At 40.0% G+C, this 23,807-nt stretch overlaps 1 protein-coding gene across 3 annotated transcripts in view; it reads right to left on the reverse strand.

Annotated features, from left to right (window-relative positions):
* mid2 (midline 2) overlaps positions 1–23,807 on the reverse strand; it is a 159,244-nt gene that overhangs the window by 114,027 nt on the left and 21,410 nt on the right. The window contains exon 1 of one of the 3 annotated variants that reach the window (XM_083914914.1): positions 10,331–10,387. The exons of the other annotated variants lie outside the window; for them this stretch is intronic. The gene's annotated coding sequence lies outside the window, so the exon portion shown is untranslated. Of the gene's footprint in view, positions 1–10,330; positions 10,388–23,807 lie in introns of those variants that run through there. 3 annotated transcript variants of the gene reach the window in all.

Below are 23,807 nucleotides of genomic sequence, written 5' to 3' on the forward strand. Positions count from 1 at the left end.
ATTTAAAATGGCTCACAAAAATAGTTGTGTGAAACATGATGTTCAGAAAACAACCCGTTTTTGTGTCTGAACCAGACTTCACAGAGGAAGTAGAGGGCAAGATGTGGGAGTTAATGAGTACCGCATCAGATTATTTGATAGCAGCTAACAAACTTTAGTATAGCTTTACTTAAGCCCCTTTCACACATGAACTGCAAACCTGAACTCATCTTGACATTAACTGGAGGAGCTGTATGTGAGAGCGCAAATGGCCAAATCGGTTGGATCGGACATCAAACAGACTTTACCCCGCCAGTTCCGTAACATAAAGTCTATGTAATGTCTGATTGAGCCCAAGTGTGAATAGAGGTCATTGTCCGGAGAACTCACTGCAAGCAAGTGGGTGTGTTTCTATCACGCAGCTCGCACAAAACCGAAAGAAAACAAACATCCTAGGGTGAAGAAAAAGGGTCACCTGACTTGGCGCCAAACATCACCTAAGCAAAACAGAGTATTTCCAGTAAGTGAGAATGCATCTGTCACAGACCATTAGAGAAGCAAAAATCCATTTTGTTCCGATCCAATCTGATACCGATACCTGGGCTGAGCGTATCGGCCAATACCGATCCTATACTACCGTTGAATGAATGGACAGTATACCTTGGAAGAAAGTTGAAGAGGCACGCACATCGAAAAAGATAAGTACTGGGTGCCGGACAAAAAAGCAGTACAAGAATAACTGGTGAGTCCGCACACCAGAATCAGCTCCAAATAGTGTTTTTAATGCACCATGTAAAAACGCTATTTGGAGCTGATTCTGGTGCGCGGACTCACCGTTTACTCTTGAACCGTATACCTTGCCATGTGAGTGAAGGCATCAGGCTTGACATAAACATTTAGCCTTGTTAAAAAAAAGGTAACAAGTTAACACAGATATAAATGTACTCAATATTATTTATCAACAAATAACAAAGTGTTCCTTAGCAGCAAAAATAAATAAATAACACTTCTGTGTAAAGTGCAATGCAAACATATTTTAAAATGTAATCTACAAACCTAACCGGTGTAGCAAACATAGAATTGAAGTGATCAGATGGCTGTAACTTTATTGCTGTGTATGATATTAATGAAAAAGAAATGACTGGATCGGCCTCATTCATCCGACATTCGATCCAGCTAATTAGTCAATAACTGAGCCGATACACCGATCCAGGTATCTGATCGGTGTATCTCTAAGGACAATCTCCTGTTGTGTGCTACATGTGTGAAAGGTAAACTAAACCTGATTTGTCGATCATGAGATAAGATATTTCTTTATTCATTTCCATATTAATATAGAAAAATACAAACAATATAAACACAGGGAAGTATAAAATATAAGAATAACAGGAACCACTTATACAATATTTTATATCACACTGAAGTGAACCCAGTTGGCGAATATTATATTGTCATTATTTGTTATTATTGTTTTTGTTTGTGTGGTCTACTGGGAGCAGTGCTGATTGTACAGTCTGACAGAAAGGAAAGATCATCCAGAGTTCATCAGGGAAAATGGCTTTATATTCATTCTTCTTACTTGAATCCAACCAGATTAAAAGATGGACTTGGCGAACAAGCACAGACTTGTTATTTATAATAGAATATAACTTACAAAGAAAACAAAAGATTGAAGTAGAAATGTTTGGTATTAAACTAGATAATTGACAACTTTTCTCTTAGAAACACTCTTCATAGGACAGCCTTTATCATCTAATCTGCAGATATTGTCACATTTATAATTGAAGAAAACCAGTTTCGCATAAATGGAAAATCTTATTGTTTTGTTATTCAACTGATCATAATGTCATTTTACAAATATGTAAACTACAACAATTATGTTAACAACAAAACAGGTTTTTTATTTATTTATTAAAAGTCCAGTCAATTTGACAGTTGGCAGGTTTCAGTGTTTCGATGTGTGACACTTTTGATTACATTTGGATCACGGACCAGGCCTTTACAAGACATTCCAAATTAGAGCGCTGCTTAGCATTGTTCAATTATGCAGATATGGTCAATTATGTAAAATGAGTATCTCACATGCCCTGGGTACCACATAAGTCATTTAGGATTATAGACATTTGGAACTGGCTCACTCACCTTATCTCTGTCACAGTGGATCAATAGGGCCCTCCTGCTAAGCACTTATAATTTCATTTCCCCTTCTGCAAAGACCTTATGCCTCCTCTCAAGGGTTGGCTGCTCAAACCTGGGACTTTGAACACTGCATTAGTTGTAGCTTCAATAGCCCTTTTTTAAATCCCTGTTTATATGACACTACTGTGTGAAAATTGGGTGGTTCTGAGACTATCAGATGACATGAAGGGAGGCTGCACTTTTATTACATAACCCACAACTCAAGCAAATGTCACTGTTATTTAAAACAAGCGAAACAGTGAGAATGACAGATTATGTATGAGACCGTCAACTGAACTGAAATAATCCGCTTTGACAGGGCAGTGTTGGAATTAGAAACCTCGCTGGTGTAGAGTGGATAGCATTACTGTTTATTGGTGAACAAAGCGTGAGTGTACACGCTGCTACAGTATTGCAGCAGAAGTGGGAAAGAGAAGAGAGCCTCTGAGGGTGACTGGAGACATAAAAAGCGAAAAGCACGGAGGAGGCACATAGAGAAAATATGGGTCAGACAGAGAAAGAGAGGGAAAAGCTAAATGTAAATTAGGATGTGTAAACATGTACAGGCCTAATCTCATTATCCATCATCCTCTTGGGTCTGTGATCGGATGCTTGATTAAAGCAGGAGATGAAAGGAAAGAGGTAGAGGGCATAGACAGACGCAGAAGGGAGGAAGGTGATTGAGTAGAGAAGAAATAAATAAAGACTTAAGCATAGTAAAGAGCAGGCAACACGTGCAGTGAAGACTATAGTATATTGTTTGCTGTGCAGCACTCATTAACATATACAGGGATGGCAAAAGAAGTGTCTGCAGCATATTAAAACAAAGAAAAAGACAAGAATATGAAGATAATATTTCATCTGAATGTTCACATGTGAAACTATTCAAAGTATGTATGGGCTATATGGTTGTGAGCAAAGTGAAATCATTATTTCTTCTTTAACAAAATGGACAATAAGCGTCAAAATATTCCTCTTAACATTGTCAAAGTGATTACTGTAAAACAGTACTGTGACTGACAGGAACAACGGTTTCATCTATTTAAGCAAACCATATCCGACTGTCTGAGTCTCCCATTTGCTGCAGAGAGAAAATGAAGCTAATCAGCACTTTATTTCTGTTAGACGAGAACTGTCAGTAAGAATAAAACCAAAACAAAATATAAAATAAGTAGTAGCAGTAGTAGTAGTATTAATAGTAGTAGCAAAGGGATGATTTATGCATACTTTACACCTAAGGGATCAGCAACTGAAATCCCCCACAATCTTTTCCTTGATTTATTATTCATATTCAGAAATGACTGCATGTCCTACTCGCTTTCTTTCAATTGCTTAATTCATGGTTCAGCAGCAAATTATCTCATAACTTTTTTAAAAAAAGCAACTCAGGGTTTGAGGCATGACTGCAGTGCGTTCATGCACTAATTCAGACTGTCCTGACCATCTCTCCTTTGGAGCACCTACAAGGTTGGGGTGTGGTCCCGCCTATTCACTTGAGCTTGAGAAGATCTGAAAGGAGGGCGTGCACCACAGTGAGTAGTATGTTTGTGAACAAAAAAAGCAAATTAATTGCTAATCAGAGTGCCTGGGCAAACACAGCGTGCCAACTCCATTCTATGAATGTGCAGGCGTGTCATTTTCTGTTCTACCTCAACCTGTTTTTTCATATGTTATAGGGTGGCATTACTTTGTAATACTTATGTAGATCAACGTTGATGCACTGGATAAGTACTAGTGCTCTGTAAACATGTTTACCCGTTTGCTACAGGACTGTTGCTTGCTGCAGTAATTCATTTCCCTCCATTTGCTGCAGTTTCATTTCATTTTACTACAGAAATATAGGAAGAAGTCCTACACAGATACAAGCTTCAATCTGCTGAGACAGATTGCAACAGAGGATATTAGCTTCTGAAAGGACGTGTTTTGTATTGTGCTACCTAGAATCACAGACATGGTGGGTAAATTACAAAGAGAAATGAAAACAGGAGTGCGCTACCAATCTTTCACACATAAGCCATACAGTAGTCATGTTGGGGTGGACTAAGCTGTATGTATGATGAAATGAATCAATCTTTTGATTCAAGTTATTTCTCGGTCAATTCACTAGAAACCGTTTGAAACTAATCTGATGGACTTGATTCAACCTTTAAAAGTGCATTTACAACTCAGACAGTATCCTGGAGTAGAAAATTGGCAAAAAAAATGTAAATGAAGTGCCCCTAGTTATTGAGTGTGGACCAATAATGCAATGGCATTTCACACTTGAGATATTTTCTCATACGGTCAGAGCAGACACCATGAAATAGCCTATAAAAGGTGTTGTCAAAACACACACTCCCGCCTGTTCTATAACTTGCACTCAGTGCTGTTAAAGTGCTTTCACTGTAACTGTAGCCACATCAAATGACAGCTTGACTTCAGGTGTTGGCAAACACATCTCAAGCCTTGTTCTCCTCCCCTTCGTAATCTTTTCTTCCCCTTTCTCCTTGATCTCCCTTTCCCCCACTACTCCATGAAATGCTGACCTCCTCCCTTTTCCTTAACTTTTCCCCATGTCTATTCATTAACATATACAGTACCTCAACCATTTTGCTACTTTCCTGCTAGTTCCCAGATTCAGTGGTTCATTATGTCTTCACACACTCCTCCATGTCTCTTTCTTATCCTCCAAATCATCCCTCTCTCCTCCTTCTCCTCCTCCTCCTCTTCACTCAGAGAAACAGCAGAGCTCTTCATCAAGCACACGTCAGGCATCTGTCAGAGTCCAGGCCAGTTTTGGCATGATTGATTTTTGGTCCACCTGCGTCTTTGGTAATGACCAACTGTCGGTTGTTTTACTGCTCGCACTGCCTCCCCTCAGTATCTGCGGTCTCTGAAGCATCCAGGGGCTAAATCTTTCAGATCAGACCTACAGTGCATTATCTAGCTTGTCTTCCGATAAGATTTATGTAAGTATACCGTACAGCCCGCTTGTCGTCCCTCCAATCCCTGAGGATAATGCCATCATGGGTGGTTATTTTAAAGAAACAAATCGTTCATTTTCTGACGGCAAACGCAATATCTCTTTTATGCTTAAAGTTTTCAATTATTTTTCGGGCAATGGCTTTTCTGACAGAAGCTAATAAATGTCTGTTTGGACGTTTTGACCGCAACAGACTATTTGGACTTAAATGAATTGGTAAGCCTTGAGAACTGCCCCAGAGTAGAGCATAAGCAAGACATTTCCTGAGTGACAAGCCAATATCATTTCAAGCGGGGATCCAGCACAGCCTATTGATTAGTTTGAATAGAAGGAATTTAGAATGTATACCAACACAAGATGCTAGAACAAGTGAATTTCACATGTACGTGTTGTTTTCTTGAAATAACTTGTTTTTCTGAAGATCAAGCCTCTCTTTCAGAAACAAATATTATTTGTTTTGCTCCTTGATCCATAAGTTTCAATCATAGACTGTATAAAATATGGACATAGTAGAGTTGGGTGATATTCCCCTAATGACGATATTACTTTACGAAAAATAAAAATTGTTGTATGGAATGAAGAACAACAAAGGACTATATTTTGTCTACAACCTATACGTTTGGTGAGTTAGTAAATTTACTGTTTATCAGAGAAATGCTGGGGAATGCACCATCACTACTACCACTGGTGTTGCATGAAAGCACTGTGAAAATAAACTAACTAAATAACTGGCTTGTTAGCTATCTTGCTAATTCCGTCATGCATCAATGCTACAATTGTTACAGAAGAGTGTTAGTGGATAAAGCATTACCTTTTACTAATTTAGTCATTTCACAAACTTTGCAGTTCATCTGTTTTAACAGAATATTATCAGACCTAGCTCTGATAGAAACACAAAATCTGTCAGCACGTTAGTGTCATTAACATGCGTGTTTGTAATCTAGGCTACCAACAACATTATCATTACTTCACCTGTTCAACTGACTTTGCCAGTTTAGATAGACAGACACTCAACCTGCAGTATGTGCAGATGTTTAAACTAACCAATAACAGTTGCTTTGTTCATGGAGTCAGTGCCATGTGCTGCTGCAGGATGAATATAGGTGAAACACTTAAGAGAGAGACTGAATAGTGCAAAACGGATGTTGTATGATAAATATATCGCTCTGTTATAGTGGACGTGTGGGACCATTATCATGGCCAACTTATATCATGATGAACGATAATCTCGCCACATTGCCCAAGCCTAGGAAATAGTCTTTGTGATGTCACCCGTAGGTTTCTGAAGAGACAATATTAAGCTCACTGTGGGTAGTTCCAGCCATTGCCATCTTGACAGTCCCTGATGTTGCTTGACTCATGGCTAATCCAAAAATAGGCAAAGGATGCCTACAGTCTATGCTAGTTACTTGTGATAGGACCCACCTGTCACTCAGAGTGGTACACCATTATTATAAATAACTTTAGGGCTTCATAAGGTTGTCATGAATAGGGAAATTAGCTATAGTGCTCAAAAACATTTTTTTTTGTAGCAGGTTGTAAGCATGTTTATAAGTTGGACATTATGAAATCTTCTTCCTACTCCTTTTCAGACATAATTAATTGTATATATGTTGTTACAGGTTTTGTTTCTCTTATTTGTAAAACTAATTTAATAATTTTTGTCTTCTTTTGTATTCTTTTTTTGGACAAAAAATTCAAATTATACCATGGGGGTCTATGGGGATTGACTCACTTTTGGAGGAGGCTGAAGTGACCATTTGTGGAACACGTTCGTTTTATTTTTCAGCTCCAAAGTTTGCCATTTGGCTTTTATGTGTGAGAGAAAAGCTTGCTTACACTATAACAAACTGGTTAAACAAAAAAAAAAAGTGAATGGGTGCTGAAGCCAAACAAGCCATTTCAATTTCACCTTTAGGAATGAAGTTTAAAAGATGTTGTAGCACACAATGTTACTTCTTCAACTCAGCCCAGACCTCGGTTTGACTCCAAGACATCAGATGAAAACATGCCAGGAACACTTTCAAAAATTCCTTCATGTCCTGTGGCGATCTCCAGACTGAGTACAGATATATAAGAGTAGCTTCAAACTGGAAGCAGAAAGCAGGGGTACATCTCTTCCCTTAGCTCACATGGATGCCGAGCTTCTTTGATCATCTACAGAGGCCAGGTGCAACTTCTGGAGGAGTGAGGCAAATTTTCAGGACGTCACTTTCTCTTTTTTCAACTATTGGTCACTGTTTGTCTCGAGTAATATTTCTTACTTTCGTCGTCCTATTCTTCTTTTTTCCTCTTTCTCTCCATCTGCCTGACAGGGACAACTGAGTTCCCATGGAGAACAGGGATGCAGCAGAAGGCATCTATGAGAGACTGCTGCAAACCTTTCATCTAAAGCAGGGGTGCCCAACCCCCTATTCATGAGAATACGTCCAGAACAGAATCACTCAACCATTAAAAGCGCTTAAAAGTGGCATTCCTGTTGTATTGATCAGCAAGTGTAGAGGATGAACACATGGAAAAGAGAGTTTTAGATGCTACAAACATCCAAGACTGGATTTACTATGCTCCAACTGAGCAATTTTTAAAATTTGAAAGGGCTGTAAACACTACGCCAAAGCATGGGAGTGTTCTGAAATGATTGCTGTTCATCGGAAGCCTACACTTAGTGCTGCATGGAACATCACAACTTTGGCAGCGTAACTGTGCATCTCAGCTTGCCACTGCTTGGCCTATTGCATCTGCTGCAGTGAGTTTGCCTCCTTGACAGGCATAGGCCGAGTACTTGGAGAGTGTGTGATGTGCCTCGACAGGAGGCAGGCAGAAAATTAATGTGTGTTTTGTCTGTTTTGAAGCACCTTTGTGTGTAAAATCCTCCAGAAAGCTCTCTATATCAGGCTGCATGCTTCTTTTGGTAAGGCACATAACTCAAAAGCCTTCCATTGACAGCCACTGTCCATAGCCGTGAAGGACTGTGGGTTTGATAAATGGATTGTCTTATAGCAGTCTACCTATGTAGGTTCTGCATGGGCAAATCAGTGAGGAAGGCTGCAAGGCAGCCTGTCCTTAGTCCTTAATGGCATGTTTAGGAACAAAGATGAGGATCATTACCAAGTCAGATTGTGTTTTAGGGGCTGACATAATGTTGTTTATCTCAGATGTCGCAAGCCCTCTAAATTGTCTGTATCACACAACAGAAAATGTGAATTAATTTTTTAAGCCAGCATGTATACAGAGTGAAATCTGTTCTTGAGAGGCCAACACTAAAATCAAACAGAAGCCTGGCTTCAATTACTTTTAAATGAGTCTCAATCTAGCCTCATTTATTCTAATGTTATTTTACTGTTTTATCTCTCTCTGCCCCACCACCCACATGTATCAAAGACATCCTTGATCAAGTTTATATTAAATGAATCACATCAAAAACAAACAAACAAACAATGTAACCATGGGAATCAAAGCTCTAGAAAAATGTATTGTGCTTTTGTTTGATGTCCATCCAATAAAGCCTGGGTGGAAACCACTAAATAGAAAGCATATCACTGAGAATCAATGTTACATGATTTAATTGATATTATGTATATTATGGGATACTCTAGATTAAAAAACAATTGCGCCACCTGGGAAGCTATGGAGCTGCATCTGCAAGCTGCATCATCCTGATAAAGGGTTTTTTCTATAATAAAGATGTTTTCGCCTATTCCGCATACCAAACTGGAAAAGCTCATAGCTAAAGAACTGTAGGATACATCAGGTTTCATTTCAAAGATAACATTTTCTAGCTGTTTAGCATGTGGCCAAGACACACATTGAACTACATCAGTTCGCCATCAACATGGCTCAAAAAAGTCCTGATCCTCATCTATAATAAGTCATATTTCAATAGTGACACTCGTCGACCAACTCTCCCTTACCTCCAACATTGCTGCAACAACCGGATCATGTAGATACATGCTGCACAATATCAGGAGGATACGGCTTCTGACCCAGAGGGAAGCACAGGTTCTGGTCTAAGCTCTTGTCATCTCCTGCCTCGACTACTGCAACTCCCTCCTCCTGCGCCATCCAACCTCCACAGGTCATCCAGAATGCAGTGACTCCTTTACACTCACTACTGTTTGTTTTGTTAGAAAATCTACACATCTTCCGCCGCAGGCTAAAAACTCATCTCTTTCAACTACACCTTGGCTTAGTGGATGATGGCTTATTCATTTATTTATTCATTCATTCATCTTTAACCGCTTGTCCCTGTCGGGGTCGTGGGGGGCTGGAGCGGATCCCAGCTGACATCGGGCGTGAGGCAGGGTACACCCTGGACAGGACGCCAGTCTATAGAAGGGCACGTAAAGGCGAACAGAGACAGAAAACCATTCACACCTATGGGCAATTTAGAGTCATCAATTAACCTAACACATGCATGTCTTTGGACTGTGGGAGGAAACCAGAGAACCCGGATAAAACCCATGCAGACACAGGGAGAACATGCAAACTCCACACTGAAGGGCCCCAGCCGGGATTTCAACTGGGAACTTCTACAATTGTTTATGTGAGAGAACTGCACACTCGCTAAACCTGTGTATTTTAAAGCTAACAAGCTTTTTTCAAACAAACGCGGAGAGCTTCAATAGCATGGTAATCATCCACTGAAAGAGGCTATGTGCTGTGAGCTCATCAGGCGGATAGTCCTGCGCTGAGAAAAGCCAGTCGAGCGTTCTTAAAAGACAAGAGGCTGAGGAGTGGGAGCTGAGGAGGCCCCGCGACTCCAGCTATACAGTCCAACAAGTGCATTATGTTTCCACTCAGTGGGGGTTCTAAGACAGCTGCCAGGCTCCATGCGAGGCAAGGTGGCAGCCTAACAAAGCAAACCATTTTAGACATGAATAAACGTATCCGTTGCTAATACAGTCATTTAAGTCAGTGTGATTCTCAGCAGTCCTGTCCTAATCCTATCCTTGGTCATATCCTCTTTCCACATTCATCTCTACCATCATCTACCTCAACCCACCCCACTAATTTCTCATAATTCTACACATGCTTCACATCTGATACAAGCAATTTAGACCTATAATATGAAGTTAAAAAAAAGAGGATCCCAGCTGAAAAGAGCATCTAATGTGTGTCCTTTAATAAATGGTCAAAATTAATTTGAGGCAGAAGCAGAAGAACAAGCAAGGGCATACATTAATAAAAAGGTATTGTTCCACGGCCACTTACCACTTGGCTGGAATGGTAAAAAGGTGCTGATAGAGATGTGAGTTGGGGTTGGAAAGGGAGAATCATGGGGAAAGATCCTGCAGAGTGGAGTTAAAAATAGAGCAGGAAGTGAAGGAAGAGGGAAGGGAAGCAGGGGGGGGGGCATACCTGTGGGCTTGGAGGCAGCCTAGTTAGCAATGAAGAGCACCACTGTGGACAACGCTAGGCTGGAGAGGGAGACAGAGAGAAAGAAAGACAGTGAGGGGGAAGGATAGAGACAAATGAAAGAAAAAAGATGAGGACAAAGTGAGGTGAAAACCAGACCGCAGATAATGAGCAGAAAGGGAGTGAAGGGGAAGGGTTGGTGGGAGGATAATGAGAAAACAAGTGAGATTAGCATGAAAACCCATGTTTCAGTCTAAAAGAGACAATGACTAGCAATAGACCGCGGCAGATGCACACTCTGAACAAATGTTTTCCAAACACACACATACTGGGTGTTATATTGTAAGTGGAGATTCCATAAATAACCCTTGCAGCTGAAGCCTATATAGAGACAATACAGCCATATGTAGACACATATTGTCATGCAATGTTACCTACTATCTAAGAATTAGTCATTCATAAATAAGATGAAAGTACCAATCACTATATGTTCTTTTCACTTCTCACTTCATTCTTAAGTATTTTTTAGGCTTGTTTTTTGTTCCATTAAGAGTCTACGCTGACTGTTAAGAAGGCTACCAACTCAGTAGTAAATCCTGCAAGTGGGTTCCACTTTGACAGGCATTCCAATGCACTTTGCCTAGTTGGAGGTCCGAAACTTCAGACTTCCCAACACACTGAAACATAGCATTTCTCTCAGCGCACATGTCAGGGGGGGGTCAGAGGTCAAGCAAGAGGAAACGGCCAGGACTTTGGAGGGAATCGCTGTGAGACGGTAAGAATGCTTTAAACAAACAAATTTAGGTATTAGTTGCTTCACAAATCAAATCAGACGTGTTAAACCAGCTTCCATTTCCAAAAACAGACACGTTAAAAAATAATGTATAGGCTACAGCCTTAAGAAGATTTGACCACTTTAGCATGTACAATTGATAGAATGTTTCCGGTTTTATATAAGTAATAACAGGAATTAAAGGAAAAAATACTGACACTAGAAGGCAGCCAAACAGAGGTAACAGGAGTGAAAAGCAGAGAAAAGAAGGGCCAACCATGGTCAGTCAGTCATTGTTTACGTGAGTGCCAGCCAGGTGCTGTGTCACTCTTCTGTAAGCGTGAAATGATCTGAGAAAACAGAACACATGGCCCATCATTTGGGTCCTAACAAGATATTGTTCGCAACCTGTTCAGGAGGGATTCCAGTGAGTCATCCATGACCGACGGAGAGGAAGACTTGGCAAGAGAGACTGCGCCGAGCAGCTGTGTTGAAAATGCCTTTAGATTCTCAAGCTTCATACCTGGATACTGGGGATATTAAAAACACCAAGGAAATGTGGCTATGCTTGAGCTTCTTGATGCTCCTAGGTATCAAATGTTTGGTTGCTTTGACATTACTTAAATCATGTGGAATATTATACGTGAAGACAGTTAAACACACAAAGGATACATGACATATACACCAATAACCTGTTAGGTTTATTAAAATACATCTGCTTGGGTAAAGTATATTATTTACGCTTGTTTATGACTCAATGGTTTGATTTTTATGATGATTCTGAATTGATTTCATGGTCTCTGTGGCACTAAAATAATGATCAGTAAGAAGCTTTTCTAATAATGAGCTAAATACATTTGTGTGATCACTTAATTTACATTTTTCAATTAGGTTTATTTGCTGCACTATGCATAATGAATTATGCTTATAAATCACTTTCATCATTGATCAATGAACAATACAGCTCATTATTTAGCATATAAACTTATTCACATGAGGTGCTAACAAAACCATGATGAGGCAAATTATGAACGATGTGGATGCATGCTGCCGATCTCTCCTGTCGTCCACCATCACTGTCTCTTAATCATTGATGTGCATCAATGTGCCACAGTTCATAATGATTGCCTAATAAGAGACAATAAGATGAAAACACCTGTCAATGATGACAAAGTGGTGCAACAAGTTTTAATAACCTCTCAATGCCAAGCAAGTAAGTATTCAAATACAAAAGAAACACAGACAGAGAGGCAAAACCTTGCAGCAAAGGGGCGCGGGTCAAACCCGCAACCGCTGCCTCGAGGACCTTCAGCCTCTTTACATGGGGCTCTAACCACTGTGCACTAAGTTAGAAGTTTTATTTTGTAGTTTATTCTCTAATAAGAAACCAATAAAGAGGTCTGATGTCAAAATAAAGCCCTCATGTGATGTTCAAGTTTAAAAAGTCCCAAATTTTAACACTCTTATAGTCGATCCAAGACAAAGTGATGTTTTGCTGTAGAATACTTTGTTAACAGAATACTCAACAGTCAAACTTAAATGTTAGGGCCTGTGAAGAGCAGCCAATTTGCACTGATGTCAGGAAACCCTATCATCACCAGAATGAAATCAAATCATGAAATGTATCTTGGAGGAACGTCTGTGATAACTGACAAGCCAGAATGTTTAGCACTAATATACTGTATGTGGGTAAGGAGCTTTATTTAGACCCTTCAACATGTCCACAAAGTCATCACTGATAAAAGTGACAAGTTCACGCTCCTCCTCTAAAAAGGCATGTAGAAATGTACTAACTCAAACAGGCTGAGAAGTGAGTGGAAAAAAGAACATATAAGCATGTTTTCACATATGTGCACCAATTTGATCAAAGACTGCCATCACTGAAATACCAGAACTGGACCCAGGTTAAATGTGTTGATTCTGTGAGAGGATAAAATATATTTATGAGAAACAACAATGTATATGGTAATCTACTGTATGTCATTACAAAGTGACTTCTCATGTGCATTACTGATTGATGACTTCCATCCAGCCATCCATCGGTTTTCCACCATTTATGTGGGGCGTGATGGCAGCAGGCTAAGCACGGTTGTCCAGCCCTCTCTCTCTCTATCTTCAGGCTCCTAAAGCCAGCTGAGATATATAATTCCTCTGGTGTTTTCTGGGTGTACCCGGGGGTCCTCTACAAATTGGACGTGCAAACCTCCAAAGGGGCACCCAGCAGGCATCCTGATTAAGAGGTCCAAGCTACCTCAACTGGCACTTGGCTGCAAACTACACCCAGTGCTTGCTGGAGGTCATTGTCTGATTAAGCCAACAGTATCGCATTATCTGCAAAGAGCAGAGAAGGGATTCTGAGGTCCAGACACTCTATTACCCCAGACTGAGCCTTGATATCTTGTCCATGATGTTCACAAAGAGAATAGGTGACAAAAAGACAACTGTGGTGAAGCTCATCACTCAGTGAACATGTGGTTCACTTCCTGCCAAGAATACAGACACAGCTCTCACTCCAGTTATATAAGGAGTTTATACCTGTAGCAATTCCCCAGAGCCCTGTACTCCAGCAGCAACCCTTAACAAGACACCCCTAAAACACAACATACAGTGCGTTTAACCCGAAAATGGTCTTTCCCTGGTTGAGGGAATAATCAGATTTTTGAAGTTCCTAACATATACATGAAAGGGGGTAGAATGAGAATATGCATGTAAGATTTTTACATGCATGAATACTTCGATTTCGGAAGGAGTTATCTAGATCTGTTAACCGCGGTATTAAAACTCTTATATTTCCCGGGTTACGGCGTTTACATGGGGTTTGAGAAACCGGAGTATGCTCTTATCCTGAATATAATTGGGTTTTTAAACTGTGTGTAAACGAACAATGTCAAAAGTGGATGTATCCTTCAATCTTCACAATGCTGTTAGAAAGGTAAACTCCCAACTCTGAGTGAAACGTTTGGATCCCCTGAATAGAAACGTGTTTCGCAGTGAAAACAAGCGCTTTCATACATTAATAGGGCTGGCGATGCCCTCTGACTTACTTCATGTCGCTTGGAAAAAGGTTTGTCATCAGCCAGTAAAGAGCTTAGCAACACTCTTTCCCTTTTCTTTTCACCTTTCTACAAAAACTATGTTTCCAGCCCGCAAGTCTCTTCCTGTGTGAGTCAAAAAAGGGAGATAATCAGGAGGACACCCAGAGAAAAAAAAATACCCAACCTGTAAATACACTATATGAATGTATATAAATAAGTCAGATATTCTATCCCTTTTTGCAGATTCTAAATATGCTCAGGTAGGGAGACAGACAATTCACTTTGATGAGAGTAACCTGTTAAAATACAGACACTGTTCGGCTTGTTGATGTATTTAATTCTGTCTCTTTCACGGGTGAGAAAAATTTAGCTGACAAAAGTGGATGAGTAGGATAATTGGGAGCGAAGCATGATATAAAAAGTGAAGGGATTCATGTGGGTAAAGCTCAGATGTAATAATTCAGCCGTTAAAAAAACACAACAAGCTTTTACTTCATCTTGTCTTCTACCATTTGCCCAAAGGTTTTCCTTGAAATCCTCCAACTTCACTTGCAGGCAGAGGCAAAGCTGCGGAAGTTAAACTCTAAATTGGTGTAAGAAAATTGATGGGCTTTTTTTTCACTTTAGTCAGGGATTATTCTGAGAAAATAAAGCTAACCTTGTGTTGAGCAGCAACAAGCCTTTGATGTGGATAAAAGGCCTTTCTGACCACAATCTGGTTTGGCAAACAGATAAGACGTTACCAGAAAATTTCAAGAGCATGTTTGTGTCAAGTTGGGTCAGGTTTATTCCATCGTGAAAGTATGTGTTACAGGATTAAGCACAGACAATGCCTTACTCCATTCAGTGACACTGGACAACAAACACTTGGCTATTTATTTCTATCGTATTAAAGAAAAGTCAGCTGTAATCTCTTGTTCTTCTCGAGTATTCACAACCACAGTCCTCTACTGTTGGCTACTGAGCAGCAGCACAAATTGCACAAATGCACTTTGACATTAGCTGTCCATCACCTTTTTCTTCACTTGTTCTTCTAGCTGTGGTAGGGGCTGGAAGTAATCACTTTTTGGCCACAACCCCACTTAATACTTGCCAAATACCATTGAATATTCCACCAACACCCTATCTGTCTTGATCAAATCAAAATGGATTCCCTTTTCGACACCATCACAAATGAACAATTCATATGCCATAAGGGAATATCAGGCCCAGATAAATGTCAGTGATGCAATATACACAGGCCAATGAGTTTTAAACACTGCTGACACAGTTTGGCTCAAATAAAACACAAAAGACGAGATTGACGACTAGTTCACTATATTTAATTATCCAACCTGAACGGAAGCTGCCGATGTGCTCAGTCCACTAAACCTTTGGTGCGCCATCTTGCATTTTTTAGAGTAATAAAATTGACTGTCAAGGCTTTGATGGAACAGAGGAGACCAAACAGTATCAATTTTCTTCTCAATGATGTGAATTTTTTAATTAAGTTCAGCACCAAATTACAGATAATAATGCTGGTGTTACACAAATCCCAAGAAACCCATTTGCTGCATCTTTGTTTTGAATGACACGTCGTCAAACGATAGAAATAGTTTTGGTGGGAACCTTTTTTAAATCTCTGGGTGAGCGTTTCAAGGGAGAGGGTGTTGTTCGCCTCTTCCAGAATTAGCTCAGCGCACACACACACACACACACACACACACACACACACACACACACACACACACACACACACACACACACACACACACACACACACACACACACACACACACACACACACACACACACACACACACACACACACACACACACACACACACACACACACACACACACACACACACGTCTATGCTCATTATCAGCTAAACCACAACACACAGGAGCCACTTTGTATCGCCTGGGAATCTCACACATCCCGTGTTTCCTGGTATGACTTCACTCGCAGCAGAATACAAACATTGTACGTCAACCATCAGCATTTTCTCTCAGCGTGAGAAAAGCAGTAACAGGTCTTTTTTTAAACCCTGTAAAAGCTATTTTTGTGTTTAATCAGGCCTGTTACAAGGGCAGTGTGCATTTTCTACTAAATAACACAATTGTGGACTTTCACCAGAGTTTTGCTCATTTACTGCTTTCTCGTACTGTTTTAGAACAGTCTGGGATTACAGATTATCTGTTATATCTACAAAGAGCAGATAGTCCTTTCTTGTCCTTTATTTGTCTGCTGGAATGAGTAGATTGTGACCAACATTAGATGGAACCCAATTCAATTGCTAAATTTAAGGTTTATTTTGGAGAGAAAACAGTGAATTTTAACACCGCCAGTGCTCTGTCATGCATATTTACATGAGCAATGGTGAGTGAATAATGGGCCTATATTAACTCGATGCAATGTTGTGATTGTTGGTTATTATGATGAATCACTGATGAATTACCTTTACAGATTGAATTACAAGCCTCCAGAGCTATATTTTTTTTATCTGGAACCAGATTATCATGATTTTCTGAGCATGCATGACAACTGAAGTTGTAGTAACACCCGTTGCTGATGGTCAGCATCTCATCCTGCGTATTTTAAAAAAGAAATGTGGCATCGCACGTGAGCGATCACATGACCCTTCAGTTTGACATTTGCGCTAAATTACAAAGTTTAGCACTGGAGAATTAACGAGACGGAGTCAGTGATTTAATGAACTTGGACTGCAGTGTGAACTTGTGGCCCCTAACCATGCTTCTCTGTAATGGGACGCCAGCTACGGCCAGGTCTCGGTCTCTTATGTATACTGTTCAAAAAAGGCTGAACCCTCTCACCTTAATGACGGTCGACTTTTCTTTCCTCAGTTGGATGCACTTTTAATTATCAGCTCTGAGGCTCTGTAGCATCTGTACTCAAAGGACAGGGCTCGCCTTGTAACCAAGAACCTCCAACTTCACAGAGTTGGCTCAAAGTCAGCATCAAAATCTGTGAGCATTGCTGAATTCAGCCACACAGCAGCAGAACTGCAGTAACCCTTTCCTGGCAGCGTCATCTTTAACCTGGCTGTTTTGCCAATAACATGAATAGCTGCTGAGCTTTCCTTTGTCTCGACAAAGTCAACAACGATAACATGTGATAAGTAATGACAGCTTTGATCTGAGTTTGTGGAAAATTAAGCCCACACACATTTTTAATACTGATATTTGTTATTCTGTCTAGGAGCAGTATGACCTTGAGGATTAAGGGAGAGAAGCTTTAATGTTAAATTTGCTCTATATATCGTAAATCATTTCAGTATCAGCCTCTCCTACAAACTGTGCCTACGCCATAGATTCTCTTACCGCTACTTCCTCCTTCTTACTTTTCAACAATGAGATAATACATGTGACAGATCTCATCGGAACCTGATGCCTCTGTTATGTGCGGAGGACTTCCTTGGAACAAACAAAAGCCTAATCAGGCTTGTGATGCTTTTGGTTCCCCCAAACAGACAACAACAATCGCTTTCTACCAAGCAGCTGTTCCTCTCTCCCTGCTGTAACTCGCACTGGTGCATCATTACTGCAGAGCACATTTTTTTCAATCAGCTTTTAAATTAGGCATCGGCGCTTCTCCAATGAGGCTGATTTAAAAAGTCACACTACTTCATGGACAAAAATACATTCCTAACATAGCAAGAGAGGGCATGGCCTTGGCATAATTATTTGCTCTCTGAGTGCCCTTGTAGTTATGTTATAAGACTATCTAAGTTTTAAGACTGTTCTTACGTTCTTCCTTGGTGGTGCATTTTATAATGGTACAAGAAGTGCATCCCTTCTTGTAACAATCTGGTAGCTTAGTCACTTTTTGTCAGAATCAGCAGCCGGCTGGTTTCTATTAAACCATCAGATTCAGTACAAGTTGACCTACGAAAAAAGTCAACAACTTTCTCCTTTCTTAATTCATTCAGTCATTCTTTACTCTTATTATCACTACGTTTTTAACCATACTCATAATTCCAAGCCCAGTATTTTATTCTCTCACCTCAAAAATGTAATGTCTCCTGGAAAAATTAACCTCAGAGAATTAGTCTTCACTCTCACTTACCAAACTAAACTTTGATAACTGGGTCAGTGTCATTCTGGAAATACAGAGCCACTGAACCTGTTTAGTAAAACTGGAAGCTCAACAAATGTTGAGCAGATAATCTTGCTAGATCAGCCGATGTTTTATTTAGCAGGTAACCCAGCTGGATCGGCATCTTGGAGCCACTGGCTGTTCTTCCTCTACCACTGTGTCGGATAATCATTAAAATAGAGTCAGATACTCAGAGATGAGCAAAGGACTTGTTAGATGCTGGGCTGCAGAACTAGCATGTTTTTATATAGTATCTTTCAAAGGGAATCTTTCTCAAAAGAAAGGCAACTGGCTCATCTTCCAGCTGCTGGATTATCTTTTGAAATAAACAACACATGTTCTCAAAAAAAAAAAAAAAAAAATCTACACCTCACAAATCAAGTTTCAGAACCCAAGTTACCCTGCACCATGTTGACCTAAACAGATCAGGTTCAGGATGAACACTTTTATTTTGCAATGTAATATTAATTTAATCTAAATGTAGCTTGCAATGATTCATTGTTTACTTCCAGTAAGGGAGCAAACAGTATCTCATCACAGATGAAAGCATAGCCTGAATGCAACATGCTAACATTGGCTCAGTTCTGTTACATTATTAATAAGCTTCTTATTTGTAAAAAAACATCTAATAGCCTTTTTTTGATGTGCAAACCAGACTTTGTGCAGCAAAATAAATTACCAGTTTCTCATCTTCTAAAAAAAACTCTGAGTGAACTATTTAAGAAATAGCACAGGACTAGACTTAAAAAAAAGTGAAGGAGGGAGAGAACACATGGACACATTAGTGAGCAATCATCGCACTGTCATATTTGGGCTATGACTATGGGATGGACAGATGTCTAACATTATTGAGAGATAACGTGTAAGTTTAAGAAGATGAAAATATGTTCAAAAGGAACAGTAGAGAAAAGAGGAATGCAACAGACAGTAAAAGAAACCTTTTTAAACAACTCATACGAGTCACATCAAACTCACGACCAAGAGGAGAAGGTTGCTGAGTGGGAGTCATCTCGTTCCTACTGCAGTGCTTCTTGCAGCTCCTGCTTTGCTCTGTTCCTGCTCTACTGTCTTCCTCTGCGCCATCTAAATATTTTATATGTAGCCTGATGTTGTGTTAGAGATGTGTCCCACTCTTTGATCAGGCAGACTGTCATTGATTTGTTGCTGGAGAAGAGTAGGCATCGACTTTTTCATCAAATAGGAAGACATGAAGAAGACAGGCTCACTGAACAAAGGCAAATCAATAAATAATGCATCACCAGCTTGTTTTCAGATGTTTTATCAATCATTAAAAGCCTAATACAGTGCAGTTCCACCATTGCATACTATTGCCACCAGTTAAACACAATTGATGTTCCAGTCTCAAACTAGCTTGAAAGTGGTGCTGCCGTAAATAGCTTTTTGTATGTTTCTTTTAAGATGTGTGCTGTATATGTACTTTAAAGCAATAAAACCATATTGCTTTAACAGTTCAACATCCTATATTGTGATATCTGGAAGTGCTCTTTGGAAGTGCTAAAAATCAAATAGCAAACGCAGCAGTAATTACAAAAGGACATTTTTTCTGTGTCAGGGAAGATGAGCTGTATAGCACCAAATCATATCAGCTCTTGTTGCATTACTGAGCCAAAACCCACTGTCGCTCTTGCTTTGATGTTCAAACTGCGGTCCTGCACAGCCAGGGAAAAAAGTTTTCTAAAAACGGGGCCTTAAATCTGGGAGTGAGAGGAAATGTTGCTGCTGCCATAATCCTATGGGTAATCATTTACATTTGATCACCACGCATGAATATGAATGCTGTTCTGCATGTCCTTGAAAAATCCCCCCCAATTTACAGCCACTCGCTGGGGTAGAGGGATTGATGTGAACATTTTCTGCACTTTCTTCTGGAACATGACAGCTATTCAAACGACTTACTCCAACCTCTAGCAAAACGTCTGGTGTGAAACACATTCACAGGTGAAAAAAAAAGGTGGACAAAAAAGAGAGATGGAAAAGAGAGGACACTACGGTGCCAAACAATGCCAAATACATGATTATAGATGGCTGGCTTTGTGGAGGGTTGCTTGAGCATGTTTTCAGGCTCACATCCGTGTAATTTTCTCCCTTTATCCATGGCCACGCAACCTGTAGAGGGTCACAATGAGGCATGGAGTCTTGTGGTGGATGGAAAGAGCAAGGCCAAGCAGTGGGGATATGTAGGCAGAAAGAAATTGTGACGGGGCTCTGGAAAGGCTACTGTTAATCCCTGGCACAAGGGAAAAGAGAGGCAGCATGGTTGCTGAAGCACCCATGCATGAAGACAAGGGATTGGAATTTGATCTAAATGTGAACACAACCTGAGCTTTTGCACTAGAATGAAAAATATTGTTGATTTTTTAATTAGCTGTACTGAGTCATTCTTTTTAGGATGGCCATGGTACTGATAAAGATATGTATCTGGAATGCCAAATACCATAGAGCGTGCCAAAATGTAATTATTACAAAAAGGACAAGGTCAGTAAATGGACCGAGAAATGGTAATGTTGTAGTGTAATGTTGCCTTCAAAATGGGCATGAGATGTGGGGACAAGCCATTTTTAACTAGTGCCCCATTTCTTCAAATGCGTTAACAGAAGTTCAGTTGAATTTGGCCCAGTAAAGTTGGGATCCCAGCAAGCTAGTGTTAAGGTAGATAGAAGTTTAAAGATATAATCCTCTCTTTAAACAGATTTCGTATTTCACAGCAATCCCAGATTCACTCTAGTATTCATAACATAATCCAAAAACACAGTTTAAGATCTTTTTTGTCCTAAGAGGTAAAGACCAGAATGGTTCTAGAGATTGAGACAGAATTCTTAGGGCAATGTGGTAGAGCCAAGGTTGATTTGCCCAGAACATAAACTGGATTTATGTCTCTACGTCAAGGTGTATAAACATCCAACTAAAGATGCCCTTCGGCATAGGCAACTGATTTATAGTTCAACCACTGATTGTCATAGCTACAAAACACTCTGATGTTAATTTCAGGCCTGATTACACACCCTTAAAGAACTTGCACCACATACTCTAATTTACTTTTTGATATAGAACAATGATATGAAGGTCTACTGACATTAGTGCAGGGTAATTATTCATTGCAAAAGTAATCATGTTTACATTCTTACATTCACTTTATGATGGCAGCGATTGAAGCCAGTACGGTTTGCCACACAAAGGGATATTACTACGCCATTTTCTTTATGTATGTACTTACTATCAACCCTCAAAAAAGAATCAATCCCATTCAGACTACTCTGTATGGAATCATCAAAGCTGCGGTGCCATCTACGCTAGATGGAAAAGATTAGTCCATTAATCAATTAATTGATGGACCGATAAATAATTGGCAAGTATTTAGATAGTCATTTCTTAACCAAAAAATTACAAAAAGTGGGGAATAAAAAAGAGGATAGTGCTAGCCAAGGGGTTCAATTACTACTTATAAGATCGATTAAACAAGATATTGAAGTTGACATACAGTGTGTTGGATATTTCCAACAGTTTCATGTGTGCAAAGGTGATATATTTTGTAATGACTTCAGTCAAGCTTTGGTCCCATATTGTAAAAAGTGAGATTTCCCTTTCTTTTTTTGCTAATAAAGCAGGTAGAGGTCCTATAAGAAATAAATAAAAATGCACAGCAGACTTGGGAGGGGGTAATTATTTTTTGGGAGGGCTAATTAAAAATACAGGCGCCAACATGGCACGTTTCAGACAGGGGGTCATGAGAAAGAGTGTTGTTTAAACATTTGAGCGTGCAAGCATGTACTAGTAGGAATCCAAAATACAAGTATGAGCCTGAAAAAGGGCATTTGTCCCGTTAAAAGAGTTGTAAACGGAGATGGACATGTCCCTGAAAACTTAACAGACTGAGGTCATTGCAACATCTTCACATGGAACTCTAAACACACTCGGGGAACAGACATGTACACGTTTTACATTTGCTCCTGTAATGAGAGGTTAGTGTTCTTAGGACTGCTTCAACACTAGAAGACATAGTGGTTTAAACAAAGGCCTCAAAGTGGCCTTGGAGTGTGCAGTGGTATCTACTATGTAGGACTACAGTTTCAAGCTGAAGTGTCAGGAACGAAGAAATCTCCCCTTTGGGACATGCGGCATTCAGAGACTGAAGCTCAAATGACTTGCATTGACTTCACACATGGTCGGTCTGTTCATAATGTGACTGCTCATAATAACACTATGATATGACTGTCACCAGGAATATGAGACTCACAAGTCACAACACTACCTTTTCCCATGAGTCACACCAAGGACAAAAAGCCCCAAGTGAATCGGTTACAATGCGACCCTACTACCCACCCAGTCACATTTTTGATGTATAAGCTTCTAAAGAGCCGAGCATGAAACAGCCTCTTTGTGCAGAACAAAGTTTTACAGAGAACAGTGGTATAATATCTGGTGGGTATTCCCCTTTAGTCAGGGGGGGCCACACACACACACACACACACACACACACACACACACACACACACACACACGCAAACACACACAAACACACACACAGACTCCATTGACTTGGATAAAAAGATGCTGACACACACGACCCATTCAACTGGATGCATGCATGAGTTTCACTACACTTCAAGTTTGACATCCTCACTCACACACTTGCACATTTCTTTTCCTTTGCCCTCCAATCTCTTGTGACAGAATATGCCCTTTGTTCATGTTCTTTGAGGGAGTGTTGGGGAAGCTGGGCTGCAAGGGCTCTGGGAACGGACATGAATAAATGGACTGTCCTTCACTGCAGCATGAGGAGAGCAGCCAAACACCCCAAGCAGGAGATCTTACATCCATTATCAAAGGGCCTTTTGAAAAAGGCTTCAGCTACAACTACACCATGTTTGAAGTGGTAGTTACTCACACGCATGTCCAAGCCCAAATGTATTTGCTAAAATTGCGGTGAATGCATGTACAGGAAATGCACGTTCCAGTACCATACACACGGAAAGACACATTCATCTGCGTGTCAGATCCAACTAAAAAAGTCCCCTTTGTCCATCCAAATTAAACTAAATGGACAGCAGACCTAGGCAGTGGAGAAATATTGAAAAGGGGTCTTTCAGAGCATGAAATTAATATTTGATTCAAACGCTGACACTTTTTTAGAAAGAGCTGTCTTGTATGCCTAGAAATGAATACATCACTAGGACCATCTGTCCACTTTGACTTAAATGCTTAAAGTGAAAGACTAAATTGTGTATAGGGTAAATGGATAAAAGAATATAAGAACATGTTCTTGTTCATTTTCTCAGAAGGACTGTTCTTTGGAGGTGGGTTGGAGTGGGCTCTTAATCTTACTGAAACATACCAATGTGGCTGACTAGCATGTTGGAGATGTTACTCCCCATTAGTACTAACTTGTCTCTGCTTCATGGAGCCTGA

Source organism: Echiichthys vipera (assembly GCF_963691815.1).
Source record: "Echiichthys vipera genome assembly, chromosome: 6".
Taxonomy (NCBI): Eukaryota; Metazoa; Chordata; class Actinopteri; order Perciformes; family Trachinidae; genus Echiichthys; species Echiichthys vipera.